The sequence below is a fragment of the Vicugna pacos genome, chromosome 31, assembly GCF_048564905.1.
Source record: "Vicugna pacos chromosome 31, VicPac4, whole genome shotgun sequence".
Taxonomy (NCBI): domain Eukaryota; kingdom Metazoa; phylum Chordata; class Mammalia; order Artiodactyla; family Camelidae; genus Vicugna; species Vicugna pacos.
The window spans coordinates 11960709-11980679 of NC_133017.1; the positions used below are offsets into that span (position 1 = coordinate 11960709).

Sequence of the window (19971 nt, forward strand, 5' to 3'; positions counted from 1 at the left end):
GGGCAGCGTCACAGTGCACGTTGTTCTGTACAGGTGGTCCCTTCAGGAAGGAATGCAGGCAGCTCTGAGGGTGCAGGAAGTTGCAGGACAGGTGGTCCAGACTCTGCGGCGTCGCCCGCTGTTGTGCCAGTGCCTCTCCTGTCGCCTGTGGGCTCATGCAGGCTTTCCCGTGATCACCTAACAGAGAGAGAAAAACATCAGGTCCAGTCACAGGCGCGTTGGCTTAATCTGGTGGTCGTAGTTGCGTGTGGACACCATCACTAACCTGTAGCGCTGCACAGGACTGAATTTGGTCAGAAGTGAAGCAAAACCCTCCCATCTGTGGTGCAGAGCTCCGGAGACTCTTGAAATTTTCTGAGTGATGAGAGCAACAAAGGTGTCTCTTGTTACGCTAACAGGGTGAATGTCGGCCCCCCACCACCCCAAGGACGGGGTCTGGATGCCCGAAGAACCAAACATGTGATGAGACGGTTGGAACGTCTCAGTCCCACCCCCCAGCCTCCAGGGAGAGGAGAGGGTCTGGGGGGTGGACCAGTCACCACTGGCCAGTTGCTCAGTCCATTGTGACTGTGTGATGATGCCTCCATAAAGCCCCCAAAGGACAGCTTTTTAGTCCTTGTCAGGGAGCTTCTGCACAGGGTACCAGCACCCTTCCACTGGCCACTGCCCTGGCCCCAAGCTCCATAAGGACAGCTCTGGGTCCTTGTCAGGGAGCTTCTGCACGGGGGACCAGCACCCTTCCACTGGTGACTGCCCTGGCCCCAAGCTCCATAAGGAAAGAAAGTCCTTTTTTTGGGAACTTGCCCTTTGTATCTTTTCATCTGGCTGTTGATTTTAATGTCCTTTCACAATAAACCGGTCATCTAGTTAGTAAACGGGTTTTCCTTGAGTTCTGTGAGCCACTCTAGGAAGTTAATCGAACCCGAGGAAGGGGTCATGGGAGCCTTTGACTCAGAGCCAGTTGGTCAGAAATGCAGGTAGCAACCTGGACTTGGATTGGCGTCCTGAGCTGGAGGGGGTTGTCGGAACCTCCAGTTTGTAGCTGGTTGGTCGGAAGCACAGGTAACAAGCTGGACTTGGAACTGGCCTTGGAAGTAGAGGAGAGCTTGTGGCATCTGATCTCTCTCTGGGTAGGTAGTGTCAGAACTGAGTTGATTTTTCAGACACTCTGCTGGCATCTGAGAAGTGCCTGTTGACACAGGGAAGCCTTCACACTCAGGTTGGAACTGGGCTGAGGAAGCCTTTCAAAATTCCTGCAGGAGTCCAGTCAGCACATCCTGGTTCACGAACAGACTTGAAAGTACCAAGGAATTAACATCCCTCTGGGGAAGCCACCGGTAGCTCAGAGGACATGCAGCAGGACTGAACCCCCAGGAGGGCGAGGTGGTGACCTGCTCAATCATGCAGACGTAGGCTGGCTTCTCCTCTTTACACACTTCACGTTTTCCAGTGGCCCCGTTCTCGTTCCCTGGGATCCCTTCACAAATGAATGACCTGCACACAGTTCTGATCTCTGAAGCTTAGAGATGACCTTTTGCTTTTCACCCTCTCCTCTCCACGTCCCTGCCCTTCTTGTGGTCAGGCTGGTCTTCCTCACATGCAGAAGGGGTCATGTTACACCGTTACACTGGATCGAAGAGCATCTCTTATGTACACACGACCCTCTGTGCAGGACTTGGATGGTCACTTGCAGAGCAGGAATGGGTGAGACCCTGAGACATCAAAGACAGTAAAAGGAGGGCTGACGGACCCCCCCGTGGAGGCAGGAGAAGGCTCTCCTCACTGTTTTGGGAGGAGGAGAAGCAGCTTTGCAGGGAAGCACAGATTTGAGGAAGATAATGTTTTCCTTTTCATTATGGTCATGAGCTGTCTCAGAGCATCCCAGTCAGTTTCATTCCATTGACTCCTTCGTGTATTCAGCAAAATTCCACTGAGGCAGGCGCTCACCGGTGACTCTTCTTCCCTCAGAGATGTGCTGTGTTTAGGCAGCTTTCTTCCTCTCTGGAGGAAGCTGGATTTAGTTAATCTTAGCTCCTTCGGACAGGGGCTTATGACGGATTGTGCCCCATGTCTGGCGGGCAGATAGAAGACGGGGGCAAGACAACGCAGCCAGCAGACTTCTCTGTGCCCCTACGGCGTTAATCTGTGTCCCCCGTGATCTGCTAATTACTGCTCTGATAACTGCTCTGGGGCACACATTCGCAGCCAAGGCCCCTGAGTTTTAATTCCTTGTCCCTTTTACTCCCCCCACCCCCAGTACTCCTTACTAGGAATCCTAAATTGGGTACCTCCCTTAGTCTCTCTAAATATTAACTTTCCTCATTGGTCAGATGGGGATGAGAGAATCCCTACTTCATAGCTGATTAAATAAGATAATGTGATCACAGCTGGTCCCAGTTTCTGACGTGTGATAAGCACTCAGCGAATGGCAGTGTCCTTGTCCCCCCATGTCTCCATCCCTCTGTTTTGTCGTGCTAGACAGTGACTTAAATGGGTATCTTTCAACCTTTCCTGGATGACCCAAGTGCTTTATAAGGAGTAGAATTTATGGCTCTTGGGTTTTATAGACACAGGACTATAAAGGACTTGGGGACCCCTGGTCCTGTGTTCACCAAACAAGTTTCAGTCCCCCTGGGCAGAAAACATAATGGACACTGAAGTCACGTAGTAAAGAAGGTTACAAGGAAAGTGGTTGGAAGACGTACAAGGCTAAGTACTTGAAGGATGAATAATTATGAATAGTCTCTTGTGACAGAAATTGGAAAATGTGGGGGAAGGGTCAGAATGTCCTCTCCTTTTGTGTGTGTGATGGGGAGAGGGGCTGAATCCTTCCCCTTTGCAGATAATCCTTCACATTAGAGTCAGGGTGGGTCTTGGACAGAGAGAGGCTTTAGGGAAGTTGGGCAGCACAGATGAGGGCTCTGGGCTGTCATGAAGGGTACTGGCAGGGGGAGTCTCTTTCTTACTCTCTCATTTGATTTTGAGGGCTCTTTACTTCTGAGAGAGATTTCTAAAGCTGCAGAGCTCCAAATGCAGATAGGGGATCGGGGGCTGCTGGGTGCTGAGAACTGGCTCCAGGTGACCAGATTAGAAGAGGGATGAGGCCGGGACTCAGACTAGCAATCAAACTATGCAGACAGTAGAGGCGTTTTCCCGGCTGTAGCCCTCCAGGAAACAGAACAGTGACCGATGGTGGGGACAGCAGTGAGGAATTTCAGCGCATCCAGTGGAATCCAAGCAGAACAGCTTCTGTTCACTGAACGCCCTGTATTGTCACTGTACCTCATAGCAAGGGAAATGGGGTGAATGGGATAAAGGACCATTTGCATTTTTCTGTGGAGCAGGGCTGTCCACTCAGCCCACTCTTCTCTCCACAGGGCTGGGATAAAAATGTGGTAGAGGTTTCTATCCCAGAGCCCATCTGTATACAGTTCTGGTCGTGGCTTTGGGGAATGGCTGATGCACATGGCCGGGGTGGGGGCAGGGGTGGATAATTCTTGGCTTCTTCCTTTATCTAGACAAATGAAAGGAAGGACAAGGAGACTTCAGCTTTTAATAGCCTTAACTGTATTTGACCAGCCTCTTTGAAAACTTTCCATCGTGCTGGCCAATGAAATCGGAAAGGGAGAAATCGTCAAGTTAATGGTGAGTTCAGCCGTCTGAGACCAGGCGGGCCTTCTTGGCACACGGCACCCGAAGTGGACAGAAGGGCACATTAGGAAGAGGGTGCAGGTTGTCTCCATGAGAGAGTTGAAAAGATGTGTGGCCAGTCATGCTTTCAAGCCTGTGATTGTGGATATGATTTTAATGGTTTGGATAAGAAGTTAGTCTAAAACCAGGCACAGCCTTTGAGATGTTGAGAGACGAGTTTGGTGGGTTCATTTCAGATTCAGTACCTGAACGATGATAAGCTAAAAAGCTGTGAAAAGCCTTTTTTCTGAGCGACTGAAACAATGGTTTGTAGCGATTCTCTACAGATTACTTGAAAGGTGTTCATTCTAATTCATGGTTATCCCTGAAGGCCTGCTCCAACACTTCTAGATTTGACGTGGAAGGATTAAAATATTCATAGACTATATCTTAAATACTCTTAGGTTTGACATTCCAAGAACGATTTTACTTTACTGGTTAAAATCTGCAATTTTAGAACGGGAAGGAACATTTTGGATCATTTAAACATCTCCTTTTCAAGATATAGAAACATTGCATTCAGAAAAGCTGGGAAATTATATGCTTATTAAAGTGCCAGTTGTTTACATTATCTTTTAAAAATTAAAGTTGATTTACAATATAATATTAGTTTCAGGTGTGCAGCATAGTGCTTTAGAGTTTCTACACAGGATACTCTATAAAAGTTATTGCAAGATAATGATTATAATTCCCGGAGCTGCACAGCGTGTCCTTGTGATCTATTTTATACACGGTAGCTTGTATCTCTTAATCCCACACCCCTATCTTGCTCCTACCCCCCTCTCTCTCCCCTCTGGTAAACACTAGCTTGTTTTCTATATCTGTGAGTCTGTTTCTGTTCTGCTTATATACATTCATTTGCTGTATTTCTCAGGTTCCACATATAAGTGATAACATACAGGATTTGTTTTTCTCTGTCTGACTTACTTCACTAAGCATAATATTCTCCAGGTCCATCCACATTGCTGCAAATGGCAGAATTTCAGTCTTTTTTATGGCTGAGTAATACTCTATTGTATATCTATATACCATCCGTTCATCTGTTGTTGGACACTTGGGTTGTTTCCATAACTTGGCTATTGTACGCAGTGCTGCTGTGAACACTGGGGTGCATGCATCTTTTCAAATTAGTGTTATTGTTTTCTCTGGATGTGTACTGAGGAGTGGAATTGCTGGATCATATGGTTAGTGTATTTTTAGTTTTTGAGGAATCTCCATACTGTGTTTCATAATGGCAGCACCAAACTACATTCCCACCAGCTGTGTAGGATGGTTCCTTTTTCTCCACACCCTCTCCAGCATTTATCATTTGTAGACTTTTTAATGATGGCCGTTCTGACTGAGGTGATATCTCACTGTGGTTTTTCTTTTTTAATTTTTATAATCGATTTTTATATATAGTGGCTAACATTTGTAAATCTCAAGCTCCCAAATTTATCCTTTCCCACTCCCTTTCCCTGGTAACCATAAGATTGTTTACTAAGTCTGCAAGTCTATTTCTGTTTTGTAGATGAGTTCATAGTGTCTTTTTTCTTTTTTTTTTTTAGATTACACATACGAGTGATATTATATGGTATTTTTCTTTCTCTTTCTGGCTCACTTCACTTAGAATGATGATCTCTAGGTCAATTCATGTTGCTGCACATGGCATTATTTTATCCTTTTTTATGGCAGAGCAGTTTTCCATTGTACAAATATACTGCAACTTCTTTATCCAGTCATCTGTTGCTTCATTTAGGTTGCTTCCGTGTCTTGGCTGTTGTTTTGATTTGCATTTGTCTGATGAGTAGAGATGTCGAGCATCTTTCCGTGTGCTTGTTGGCCACCTGCATGTCTTCTTTTCTGGAAAAAGGTCTATTCAGGTCTTCTGCCCATTTTTAATCAGGTTTTTTGTATTTTTGACGAGTTGTATGAGCTCTTTATATATGTTGAATATTAACCCCTTGACAGTCATATGATTTGCATTACTTTTCCCATTGAGTAGATTGTGTTTTCATTTTGCTAATGGTTTCCTTTGCTGCGCAAAAGCTTTTAAGTTTAATAAGGGCTTATTTGATTATTTTTGCTTTTGTTCCCTTGCCTGAGGTGACAGATCCAAAAAATACTGCTGACTTATCTGACTTATTTTTACAGATATTTCGAATGTTAGCTTCTACTCCTTTATTACTGTCACCTCTTTTTAAGGGAACCATGCATCCATGGACACCAAACAGGAAGACAATCTGGGTGACAGTTACAATTGCCCCTCCCTGACAACAGCAATGTGCGGTTCTCAGAACAAACCTGCTAACTTTTACTTCCTCATCTAGAACCCGGGACAGTAACAGTGTCTGTCTCATGGGGTTGTCTGAGGCCTGAGTGTGGTGATGTTATGTGTTCCTGATGGAGAGCCTGGAACAGACCGGCTCTGACGTTAGCTGCCCTGCTGTTGTTGAACTTCAGGTCCTGAAACACGTTTTCCACAAGCTGATGAGAACCTGTACTGAGGTGTGCTCCCAGCTCACTTCCTTAAATGTGCCATCACCACCGGCACCTGAGCGTCCACCTGTGTCTGTCTGTATTTCAAGTGCTGCTACTGGGCTTTTCAGCCTCTTCACGTTGATCATTTCACTCAAAGTCCGTCACCTCAACACCGTTCATTGCCTCAGTGAGAGCTAACGAGTAGCAAGCTAACAAAGGCTAGCCTGCATTCCTAAATGAAGTAATTGTAGTCATGCAGAGCAAAAGGCAGAGCGATAGCTGGTATCTTATTTTTACACTGTACCTATGATTGACCATGGCTTTAGTAAAAGGGCCATAGGCTTGAGGAGTCTCTGAGGGGACAGAGCCGTCTCAGTGCAGAGGAACGCCTGGCTTTCGCTGGGTCCTCAGGGAGATGGTGCCTGGTCAGACTGGTGGGAATCAGTAGAACTTGGTGTTCGTCTTCCCCAGAGAGTGATGCTGCAGTGACTCCAACACGTGCCCGCCACACACAGCTGTACTGGACCTCGGTGCCCCCCGCTCCCCGGGGTTAAACTTCTCCTGTTTGAATTTATGACTTAGGTAAAAATCTCCACTGAAGCCAACCGCTGTGTCGGAAAATGAAGCGTTCATACGTTTAGACTTGCCATCCTCACACATTTTAGGAAATATTAGAGGAGCCATGTCAGCAAGTGTTTACGATGACAATGCATTTTCATGGTTTTGGCTCATTGACTGAGGCAAAGAAACGAGCAGCTTTATTTTATTTGATGGCACAGGCAGCGCTTTGTGGGTGATGTCCTAGCTGCCGGGGTGACTGATGGGCGCACTGCCTCTCGTGGCTTCTGTAGTAAGTGCACACGTCACACGACGAGGACTAACGCAGGGAAGTCCTGGGCGGCCCTCCTCCCACTCCATCACCGCTGTGACTTTTTATCCACGTAACCCTCACATGATGTTCACAATTGACTACACGCCTGCAATCCTGCATATTTCAAACTCCAAGTATTGCTGTTTTGGAAGTCTGCTGGGATGGGCTTTCTATTCCACACTCTTTGAAGCTGATCTGCTAGGAATAGCACCATATTTCAAATCGCTGTTTGCAGTAAGTTTCAGACGCGTCCGAGAAAGCCTTTTTACATTAACAATGGCCTGGTTGTAGAATCTTACTCAAGACAGCCATAGCCTTGACCTGTGTCAGAACTCTGGCGACCACAGAATTTTCACAAATGTAAATGGAATTCCCTACGAGGTTACAAGGTGGATTTCAGGAATGATACCTTAGTACCTGGCATTTTTCCCCACTGCTTTCTAAACCTTTTCTACTTCCCTGAAATACCTGGTAGTGAGCCTGAAACGAGTGAAGAGAGATGCAGGACCCAGAGGTAGGGCGTGTGTGTCGGTCTCCACGGGAGGGCAGTATTGTACCGGAAAGAAGACATAAGAGCTTGCAGGCATTTCCTGTGCTCCAGCCTCGTAATTAAACCCTCTCCTGAAGGGGAGGCGATGGTCTTTCAATTCACACTAATAAATCTATGGATTAATAAAATGTGAGTCCAAACAGCATGCCTCACGATCAGCAGTATTGATGCATTTGTCTCTCTTCGCATGGTGTATTGATTATTTTTCCCCAAGAATGTAACAAAGGAAAGAACTTGACAAAATTTACTCATCTTTAAACTCTGCCTGTTTAATACATTATCTGTTGCCACTCATCTGTTAGTAATTTCCTGACAGGTACCTATTACCACGATAATTGAAAACAATTTTAAAAAACAGTTGTGTTTCTGGTGAAAACTCTTATTATTGTCAACTGCCTACATTTTGAATTGCAAGGACTAGCTGGTTCCAGCTGCGACCAAAGGTGACCATTAACTCACCTCCCTGCAAACCGCCGACTCCTTTCCTTCTCTCTTCGTACACGGTTCAGCCTTCTCTGGTCAGGTTTGCAGGTATCAGCTCACACACGTTTAATACTTACGTTGTCTTGTGGGACCTTCACTGCAGACGAAAATGCATCTTTATTAATTCAGAAGTATGGGAGTAGAGGGAGTTGTTCCTGCATTCCAATTAAAAAATAAACGAAGCAAGCAATTAAGTTGAGTATAGAATATTTTAAAGACTGACTGACAGCTTCTTTCATTAAAATGGATTTTAGGATAATTTCATATGCTAACATGGAATCCATCGAATGGCAAGTCTGATGATTTTAGCTCAGACAACTCAACAGTCTCTCTGCTCTTGGAAAGGTAAGTAGGTTACAAGTTAACGTTTTTAGTAATTGGTGGTTATTTCCATTGGTTTATCCTGCTTCACTTTTTCCCCCTTTACAAAAGCAGGGAGGGGGGAGGTTGAGAAAGGCAGAGCATTGATTTGGGGACGAGCTGGGAAACAGGGCAGTGAGGAAGAAAGCCCCCAGACAAGGATGGAGGGACACCAGCATTCAGCTGGACCAGGACTTCAGGAAAAGGTGGTACAGGCACACCTTGTTTTATTGTGCTTTGCAGATATTGTTTTTTTGTTTTTTGGGTTGTGTGTGTGTTTTTTTTTAATAGATTGAAGGTTTGTGGCAACCTTGCCTTGAGCAAGTCTGTTGTTACCATGTTTCCAACAGCATTGGCTCACTGTGTCTCTGTGTCACATTTTGGTAATTCTCTCAATATTTTGAACGTGTTTATGATTATTATATGTGTTATAGTATCTGTGATCATTGATTTGTTTGTATTTATTTTTACTGAAGTATCGTTGATTAACAATGTTGTGTTAATTTCTGGTGCACAGCAAAGTGATTCAGTTATACAAATACATTCTTTTTCATATCCTATTCCATGATGGTTTATTATGTGAAGTGAATATACTCCCTGTGCTATACAGTAGGGCCTTGTTGTTTATCTATTTTATATATAGTAGTTTGTATCTGCTAATCCCAGACTCCTAATTTATCCCTCCCCACCCCCTTCCCCCTTTGATAATCAGAAGTTTGTTTTCTATGTCTGTGAGTCTTTTTCTTTGTTGTAAATAAGTTCATTTGTATCGTGTTTTAGACTCCACATATAAGTGATATCATATGATATTTGTCTTTCTCTTTCTGATCTATTTCACTAAGTATGATCATCTCTAGGTCCATCCACGTTGCTGCAAATGGCGTTATTTCATTCTTTTTTATGGCTGAGTAGTATTCCATTGTACCTGTATACCGTATCTTCTTCATCCAGTCATCTGTTGATGGACAGTTAGGTTACTTCTGTGTCTTGGCTATTGTAAATAGTGCTGCTGTGAACACTGGGGTGCATATATCTGGTTGAATTAGTGTTCTCCAGGAATGGGATTGCTGGATCATATGGTAAGTCTATTTTTAGTTTTTTAAGGAACCTTTATACTGTCCTTTATAGTGGCTGCACCAATTTACATTCCCACCAGCAGTGTAGGAGGGCTCCCTTTTCTCCACACCCTCCCCAGCATTTATTATTTGTAGACTTTTTAATGATGGCCATTCTGACTGTTGTGAGGTGAAACCTCATTGTAGTTTTGATTTGCATTTCTGTAATAATTAGCAAAGTTGAGCATCTTTTCATGTGCCTGTTGACCATCCGTATGTCTTCTTTGGAGAGATGTCTATTTAGGTCTTCTGCCCATTTTTCAATTGGGTTGTTTGTTTTTTTTGTTATTGAGTTGTATGAGCTGTTTCTATATTTTGGGAATTAAGTGCTTGTCAGTTATGTCATTTGCAAATGCAAAAAAACAGCCCTCACACCAAACATAGTAGACTCATGCAGGCTGTAAGGGACACTCCAACATGAAAAACGGCCCTTCAAGACCACAGTAGGTAACTGTTTCTCCCAAGCTCTTAGAGTTAGAGAAATATAAGTAAAATGAAAAGCAGAGGAACCACTCCCAATTAAAAGATCAAGAGAAATCCCCTGAAAGAACAATGGAACAGACCTCTCCAGTCTGATAGGCTCCTAGTTCAAAAAGGAGGATATAAAAATACTGAAGGAATTAAGAAAGGCTGTTGATGGAAATGCAGATTATAGGAAGAAGGAGCTAGAAACTATAAAGAGGAACCAAGTAAAACTAGAAAACTCATTTGCCAAGATGAAAGCTGAGCCAAAGGCAGTAAATTGCAAATTAAATGATACAGAAGAGTGAGCAAGTGATCTGTGATCAGTGATCTTTGATGTTACCACAACTCGCTGAAGGCTCAGATGATGGGTAGCATTTTTTTTTTTAGCAATAAAGCGTTTTAAAATGACGGTATGAGCATTGTTTCTTTTAGACATAATGCTCCTGTACACTTTCATGAGCTGGGAAATCAACAAAATTCATGTGACTCACTCGATTGCGATGTTTGCTTTGTTGTGGTGGTCTGGAACCAGACCTGCAATATCTCCCAGGTCTGCCTGTTGCACTGAGGTCCAGAGGGATGGTGAAAACAGAAACTGATATTAAAATAAGAACTGTCTTTACAAGGGGCTTTCCCAGCCTTTCGTATGGATGATTATGTAAATGTCACTTTGGTTTGGTTGAGGGTGCTGATGGGTTTGGTTGTTGCCAAATGTGAGCTTGGATCTGAGTTTGGGAGTAGAGACTGGAGGTATTGGATCAGTCTGTGTTATTCATGAGATACAGAATTTCTGGGGGGAACAGAAAGAGTTAGGTGAGGAGAGGTGGGAGGCAGCAGGACAGGAGGCCAGCCTGAGAGTCCAGTGGGGACAAAGGGACTTGCTCAGCAGGGAGGTCCCAGGACTGCCTGTATTTCTCCAGTGTCCACTCCCTCTCCTCCGAACTTCATAAAATCCAGCCGTGGGCTCCAGTGCTCTGTGTGTTGGGGAGTTGGGGGTAGTGTTTTGCGTGGTGTTGCCGTGGCTTATGGGTTCACATTCACAGGATCAGAAGATTCAGAAAGCAGTGGACTGAGCAGATCTTGTCATTCCTCCCACCTCTTCCCCGAAGGACCCAAGTATCTTTACAAAAAGCCATTTGTTTTCCCTTGAGTGCCCTTCTCCCTTACCTCCCCCCGAGGAATGTAGTAGGTAAGCCCCAAATCGTCACCACCCCTTTCAGGTCTATTTTTCTGTGGATCCCTGTGTACATGATTAAATCCATCTTCTCTCTTGCTAAGCTGGCTTTTGTCAGTTTAATTCCAAGGCCTATCCCTGCATCGCTGACCCCACAAGGGTAGAGACTTTCCTGCAGACAGAGCCGTCACTAAACAAGGGGCCTCAAGCTGTGTGAGTGGGTGCCCCTGCCAGGCGTGCCCTTTGCTGTGTGGAAATGGAATTCAGGACGGCACTGCCGAGCAGTCGTGTCCTCCCCCAGGCACCCCACCTCCCTCTGCATCACCCTGCGATTTGGCAGAGGAGACTGGCCCCCCCTTTGAATGCAGATGAGATTCTTTTTTTAAAAAATAGTATGCCTCCAATGTTTCTTTCTTTTTTTGAAAAATTTTAAAAATTGAAGTATAATCTGTTTACAATGTTGTGTCAATTTCTGGTGTACAGAATAATGTTTCAGTCATACATACACATATGTAGATTTGTTTTCATATTCTTTTCCATCATAGGTTACTACAACATATTGAATATAGTTCCATATGTTATACAGTAGAAACTTGTTTCACTATTTTATGTATAGTAGTTAGTATCTGTAGATCTTGACCTCCCAATTTATCCCTTCCACTCCCTTCCCCCATTAACCATAAGTTTGCTTTCTGTGTCTGTGAGTCTGTTTCTGTTTTGTAAATAAGTTTGTCTTTTTAAAAAATTTTTTTTAGATTCCACATATGAGCATCTCATACGGTATTCTTCTTTCTCTTTCTGGCTTACTTCACTTAGAATGACATTCTCCAGGTCCATCCATGGTGCTGCAAATGACATTATTTTCTTCTTTTTATGGCTGAGTAGTATTCCATTGTATAAATATACCACAACTTCTTTATCCAGTCATCTGTTGATGAATGTTTAGGTTGTTCCCATGTCTTGGCTACTGTATGTAGTGCTGCTGTGAACATTGGGGTGCATGAGATTCTAATCCATGAAAGATGTGACTGCTTAAAATACAACTCTCAAAAAGGAACTCTCCTGCACTGTTGGCGGGAATGTAAATTGGTGCAGCCACTATGGAGAACAGTATAAAGGGTCCTTAAAAAAACTAAAAATAGACTTACCATGTCATCCTGCAGTCCCACTCCTGGGCGTTTATCTGGAGAAAACTCTAATTCAAAAAGACACGTGCACTCCAGTGTTCATAGTAGCACTATTTATAATAGCCAAGACATGGAAACAACATAAGTTGTTTCCATATACATGCATATATATATGTATACATACACACACAATGGAATACTACTCAGCCATAAAAAGGAATGAAATAATGTCATTGACAGCAACATGGATGGACCTAGAGTTATCATATTAAGTGAAATAAATTAGGCAAAGATAAATATCATATGATATCACTTATATGCGGAATTTAAAAAAAATAGTACAAATTCTATTTACATACCAAAAACAGGCTCACAGACGTAGAAAACAAACTACTGTTACCAAAGGGGAAAGGCCGGGAGGAATAAATTAGGGGTTGGGGATTTGCAGATACACATACTATACATAAAATAGAAAAACAACAAGGACCTACTGTATAGCAGAGGGAGATATATTCAATTTCTTGTAATAACATAATAGAAGAGAATCCGAAAAGAAAAAAATACACATATATGTATAACTGAATCACTTTACTGTACATCTGAAACTAACATTGTAAATCAACAGCACTTTAACAAAAAAGTTTTTAAAAGCCTCTCAGAATTCACATCGTCAGCTTCCTTTCAAATGTTTGTGCCGTTAAAGATCAAAACTCAACTGAGTAAACTTTAAAGATCTTACTGGCTTTACTCAACGATCCGTGAATCGGGCAGCATCTGTCAACAGGCAGAAGGGGGCTCCTGGGAGCTGTGCAGAATGCAGGACGTCTGTAGGTGGACGGGAGCAGGTCGGGAGGTTCTGCCAGCCAAGGTGGGGTTGGTTGTGGCAAAGTCACTGTTCATTGGAGGATGGCAGGGGTCTGACCTCACTGGTGCTGACCAGGTGACTCCTGGTGGACTGGTTTATGATTCCATTTCTGGGAGCACCAAACCTGTAAATAAGTTAAACATTAAGTCCCTGTTGGGTGACGTGGGGCTTAGCATAAAAAGCTCCATCTTGGGCTTGTCTCGTTCTTCACAGCACATTTTCTCGGAATGAATTTATTTCTTCCAGCCGCAGAGTTTTTGATCTTCTACCCCCCACTGGATATGCGAGGCATCTTAATGTACACTTGCTTTTTTGGAAGCATGCTGAATATAAAAATAAATTAACGCACATGCACTTGTTCATCTGTCGCACAGGCAGCTTCTTAAGTTACCCCCATGCGTTCTGTCTCTTACAATTATCATCATACAATCTTTTATGAAGCACCTACTCCGCCCCAGGCATTGTTTTGTTGTAGTGTCACTTGGTAGGATTGATCATTTCCTGATTTTACCTGACTCTTTTTCTATTTTTTTGAAGTCACCTCCCATTATAGCCTCCCTTGCTTTGCTGAACCCCAAAGCAAAGGACCCAGTGTGAGTTTTAGGAAGACTTGGGCTGGTTGCAAGTGTTTAGTAGCATCATCTCTGTGGCAGTCCTGGGGATCTGACCTCTTTTCTATACTATTTTGCATAAATTATTTTCTTTCCTGTGTCCTAGCCACATTTTTTAGAGTTTTATTTTCTCTGTTTTGCAGTCACCTTCAAACAATAAGAAGTCTCTTGTTGCAAATGTTATTGTTTGAAAACCGTCTGATAATCTTGGTAAAGAACCACAGATCTAATGTCTCAAGGTTCAGTTTCTATTTCTATGAGAAAAGCGGTTTGTTCATTTATGCTTGGTTTGTGTGAGTTAGCACTTGAAGATGTTGATGGAATCCTCAGCTGTCAACCTGAAAAATGTGTTTAAATCAAATTTAGTAGTGACGTTTTCAGATGCTAATGACTTTAATTTTGTCAGAGTATTTGCAAACAAATAATTTACTTGACAATAGAAATAGAAGCAAGATTTAATTTCATAATTCAAGAAAAGTGTTTCTTGTTTTGAATATTGCTTCCTTTCACTCATATTATATATAAATAATCAGGGTGCTCTCTCGTAAGTCATAGTTTGCTAACTTTTCCTTAAAATAATGAAAAAAACCCTTCTTTTTCCTCTTGCTAGTTTGAAAAATGTAAATGAAAGCTAAGTGTATCATATACCAAAAAGTACATTTAGTAAAAACTGATTCTCCCTCAAATATATGAAAATATAATATGTAACATTACTCTTAAAATATATTTCATTCTCAATATAAACCCTGAACCAGCTTTGTATAAAAGTATACAGGAATGTGAAAGATCACTTAAATTCATAGTTCATATATTATCCAAGCAAAATGATTTTCCCACTGGCAGTTTCTTTGTTAAAGAAATGCTTACATTAAAGAATTTTAAAACTTGGCAGTTTTCTGGCTAGAAAGATGAATTAAGGAAGCTACACAAGTTTTCATTGATTCATAGATGAGAAGCAACATGTATAAATTTTTAGGTAAATTTTCCCACCTCTGTTTCCCTCTGTAATTGACACATACTTGGTCATTTAATTTATGACAAAGGAGCCAAGAATATACAAAGGTAAAAGGACAGTCTAATAAATGGTGTGGGGAGAACTGGACAGCTACATGTGAGAGAATGAAACTGGACCACTGTCTTACATACACCACACAAAAAAATTAACTCAAAGTGGAATTAACAACCAGAATGTTAGACCTGAAAACAAAACTCCTGGAAGAAAACATAGGCAGTGAGCTTCTTGACATACCTCTTGGCGATAATTTTTTGAATCTGACACCAAAAGCAAAAGCAACAAAAGCAGAAATAAACAAGTGGGACGATATTAAATGAAAAAGCTTCTGCACAGCAAGGAAACCATCAGCAGAATAAAATACTCCTGGCTATTTATGCACTGAAACATGCATTTTAGATTCAATGCACATGAAGTAAAGTGAAGGCACATGAAGGCACTTGGCCCTCGAATAGGCCTCAGGGATCTCTGAATGGCTTAAATACCACCCGCTTTTTAAAAATATATTTTTAATTGAAGTATAGTTGATGTGCGATATCAATATTCCCCGTGTAGCACAATATACCCTTGTAGCTTAGTTTATACCTAACAGTTTGTACCTCCTACCCCTCTCCCCACTGGGAACCACTAGTCTGTTCTCTGTATCAGTGAGTTTGCTTCTTTTCTGTTAGGTTCACTAGTTTGCTGTGTATTTTTTAGATTCCACATATAAGTGATATCATACAGTATTTGTCTTTCTCTGTCTGGCTTATTTCACTTAGTAGAATAACCTCCAAGTCCATTCATGTTGTTGAAAAGAATTTCATTTTTTTTTGAAAAGATACTTGCACCTCAGTATTCATAGCAGCATTATTTACAATAGCCAAGATACAGAAGCAACCTTTGTCCATTGACAGATGACTAGCTAAAGATGTGGTGTGTGTGTATACATGTACGTGCATGCACACACACAGACACACACACACACAAAGGAATACTACTCAGCCATAAAAAATTACACCGCCTTTCTTAACTTCTCTCCCTTCTATTCCCAAACTCTATTGAAATTGCTAACCTTCATCAGATACCTGTTGGGGAAATATTTTCTGGCCTGATTACTTTGCCTTTACATGTGTAGGAATAATCAGTATTTAACAGCAAATGTGTGTTTCCAGCCTGGACTTCTCTACCAAGCTCTAGACTCATATACTCTGTGTTTCTACTGAAGTCTTGCCTTGGATGTAAAATTTTCTCGGCCTCCACATGTCCAAACTTCTGATCTTTCCTCTCATCCAGGCTGGTTTGACCAGCAGTCATTTACTATTTCATTTGATGAAAACTCTATCCTACACATCACCCTGTCCGGAAAACCTTGGAGCCCCCTTCAGCACCTCTTTCCCTCTCACCCACTCCCAGTCATTGGGCAGTCTTCTTGTGTGAACTTCAGTATATCTCTGGAGTCTGATCCTTACTACTTCTAACATGTACCATCCTGTCACATTTTTAAAATCATGTTTTGCCTGGATGGTTGGATTAGTCAGTAAATATCCCAGCAGGGTCTCCTGTTTCACCCTTCATTTGTCAGTGACTATTCTCAACACAGATGTCAGAAGGATCTTTTTAAAACACTGGTTCCCATAACTCAGAGCGTGCAGGGCTTCCCACTGCACTCAGGGTAAAGCTGATGTCTGGCCCACACTCTGCAATGCCGTGTGTGATCAGAGCCTTTGCCCGTCTTCTGTCTGGTCAGACCTCCTACGGCTTTTCTTCTTCCTCACAATTTCCACCCCAGTACCTGGTTCTCCTGTGACACACTCGGCTGCTAGGCGTCCTCTGTCCTCAGGCCTTCACTCGCTGGTGCCTCTGTTTGGAGCCCTGTCCACACCCCTCCTCCCTGAATATCCCCTCGGTTCCCTCCCTCACCTCCTCCATCAGATCGTCATCTGAATCTCGCCTTTCAGTGAGGCTTCCCTTGACCACAGTATTGAGGATTCTGGTCTGTCCCTTACCCGCCTCCCCCCAGATATGACCAATCCTCCTTATCCTTGTCTGCTTTTCCCCCCAAAGCACATATCCTCTTTGATTCCATATCATTTACTTACTCTTTATAGTATTTTTCTAATTTTCTCTCTACCAGGAAGCTGCAGGAGGCTGGAGTTTTTATTCATTGGTGTATTCCAAGTGTTTAGAACAGTGTCTAGCTTGATAAATGTATAATGTAGGAGTCCTTCTTGAGCTATTTACATGTTTAAGAAAATTGCTTATGCATGCACAGGAATTGGTCTCCAGTAGCAAAGTTCCATTTAGTGTGACAGATTTTTGGGAGACACGCTAGGGTTTCCCCATCACTCCTCATGTTACACAGGTTGCATTTCTGAAACTTGTCCAATTGCATTTCTGAATGTTCAGAATTAAAATCTGGGTATATAAATACATATAGAGAGATATAAAGCTATTAGTATGTTTAGAGACATAAAAACAAATTAAAAATACATACATACCACACATGAGGGGATGTTTTAATGAATCATTTGGGGGCTATGTGATAGTACAAGCTCTCAGACATTGCTGGCAGCTTAGCAGTGAGGACGGCCGATTCTGGAGTCGCAGTGAAACCTTGGTTACCCTGCTCCTGGCATGAGATCTTGGGCAAGTTCTTAGACCCCTCTCTGCCCCCGTAGAAACTACGCCTTCCTGCAGTTGGGTGCTTACACTTGCAACGGGGAAAAGCAACGCGGTGGGCTGCTGCTTCTCGGTGTCTGCAGAATAGCTCGCCCGGGTTTGTGTGTGGATGTCCACGTTTGGAATATGAGTTCTTGTGCGAGTTCTTGTGCAAAGAGTTGTCGGGTGGGCAAGTCTTCAGCGATCATGTTGTAAAGACATGCTGGTAATAGTATGTATCTCATGGTGTTATTGTAAGAAATAAAACAATCCTTGTAAAATCGTCAGATCAGTATGCGCTACAGAGGAACGGCTCAGTACCTGTAGATGAAAAGAAAAGGAATCCAAACAGAGCAGACATTAAGTTCTTTAATCAAGGACTTTATTAACATACACACCAGTTATTTTTGTTCTTGTACTAGCCTGCATTGCCGTACATGCTTCATTTTTTCCTTTGAAGATTTAAATCCATAAGCACTTGCCATGCAAAGAAAGAACAAAATGCAGCTGTTCATTTCACTAACATATATGTGCATATAATATTTTTCTTTATAACAGAGACAAAATTTGCTGTTGAAGGTTGCACAGAAATGCATGATGAAGGCAGACAGAACACATCAAGAAAGCAAGATGTATTTCTCGGGGTGAAGCAGCTCTTGTGAACTGTATTGCCCGAGCACCACAGGAGACCCAGTCAACCTGTTCCATGAACAGTTCCCATTGTTGAATGACACAGACGATGCTTCACACTTAAAAGTGTGTTTGTCTGCTTTTCTTCAGCCTCACACTTCCTTTCATGCTGCTCTGGGTTTTCAGCTTCTATGTATATCCTCCTCCTCCCCAAAAAAGAGCAAAAATAAAGACAAAAAACAAATGAAGAGAAGAAACCCGGACAGAACATTTAAGGTTAAAGAATAAACCACATGAAGGAGTTAAAGAACACAACTGAGATCTTAGATCACTTCCTCAGAGCATTGAACTTTCTGTTTGGGGTCATCCTCTGTGTCGAAGCACCCCTGGATTTCACTGCAGCAAGTGACCATTGGGAAGCAGGTGAAGAGAAAGGAGGGAGATGATTCTATGCTTTGATTCTTTCCATCGTGGTTAACTTTATTGTACCAGATGGGGGTGACTGGAGCCGAGAGGAGGCATGTGGGGTGGTGAGGGGGCTTCTGAGTCAGTTTCCTGGTCAGTTTCTCCTTCTTGGTCTGTGTGGCCATTGCTTTCATGGTCACTTTGCACTTCATCCAGCTCTACCTAATTTGTTTACTTTTCTAAACGTATGAATTAGAAGTTTTCTAAAACTTACTCTAGAAATGCAACATGAACGAACCACTTCAATAAAAATGTATATATAAAAGCCTCCTATCAAAAAAAAATTAATGAACTTTGATGATAATTATGCTAAGTGAAATCAGCCAGTCATGGAGAGACAGATACTTGATGATTCCACTCCTGTGAAGTATCCAAACTGGATACTTCACAGAATCCATAAAGGGTGGCCAGGCACTAGGAAGGGAGGTGGAGATGGGGAGTTATTAATTCATCAGGCATTAAATTTCAGTCAAGCGAGATGAACAAGCTTTCGAGATCTGTACCAGCATTGTACTGCCCGTAGTCAGCGATAACGTACACTGACAGACTGGTTAAGAGAGCAGATCTCAGGTAAGGGTTCCTTCCACAATAAAAAAATGCTAATAAAAGTAAAAGGAGCACCAAATGTATTAAAATAAACAATTTTATGCCACACTTTCCTTCAGTTGTGTGCAGAGCTGGCTTCTGATAGCTATAGAAAGAAACACAAATGGGCTGTATACCGCTTTTGACCCAGTGATGGGAAATGCTCACATGTGTGTGTCGAGGTTTGCCTTTTTGGAAAATATGTTCCTGTGTGAGCCAATGCTTTGTATGTAGGCGAGTCTTCGATAATTGTGTTCTCAAGACACATTGTTCAAATTTACACTTTCCTTATTTGATCCTCTATGGAAGTAAGGGTATACCATTATATCTTAACTCATCCGACTTTATGCTGCAGGAAGTTAAGATATTTAAGTCCAGGTATATTCCTTTCTGTTGGTTGAACAGTGAGGCCTAGACACATGATACCCAAGACAATAAGTAGTAAACATATTCATGATCATCTATTTTATTATTTTTTATTGAAGTATAGTTACCATGTATCAATTTCTGGTGTACAGCATAATGTCCCAGTCATGTGTATGTGTATATATACATACAGATATACACACATATATTTGTTTTTATATTCTTTTCCATTATAGGTTACTACAAGACATTGAATATAGTTCCCTGTGCTATACAGAAGAAATTTGTTTTTTAATCTATTTTTATATATAGTGGGTAACATTTGCAAATCTCAAACTCCCAAATTTATCCCTTTCCACCCCCTTTTCCGTGGTAATGATAAGATTGTTTACCATGTCTGTGAGTCTGTTTCTGTTTTGTAGATGAGTTCATTAGTGTCCTCTTTTTTCTTTTTCTTTTTTAGAGTCAACATGTTAGTGATAACATATGGTATTTTTCTTTC

The 19971-nt window shown here is 42.2% G+C and overlaps 1 long non-coding RNA gene across 1 annotated transcript; it reads left to right on the forward strand.

Moving 5' to 3' along the window:
- The first annotated feature begins 737 nt into the window (after positions 1–737).
- LOC140690561 (uncharacterized) lies at positions 738–18355 on the forward strand. Its single transcript, XR_012065861.1, has 4 exons — positions 738–809; positions 3580–3645; positions 8309–8399; positions 17982–18355. It is a non-coding gene; the product is annotated as an uncharacterized lncRNA (long non-coding RNA).
- Positions 18356–19971: the final 1616 nt, after the last annotated feature.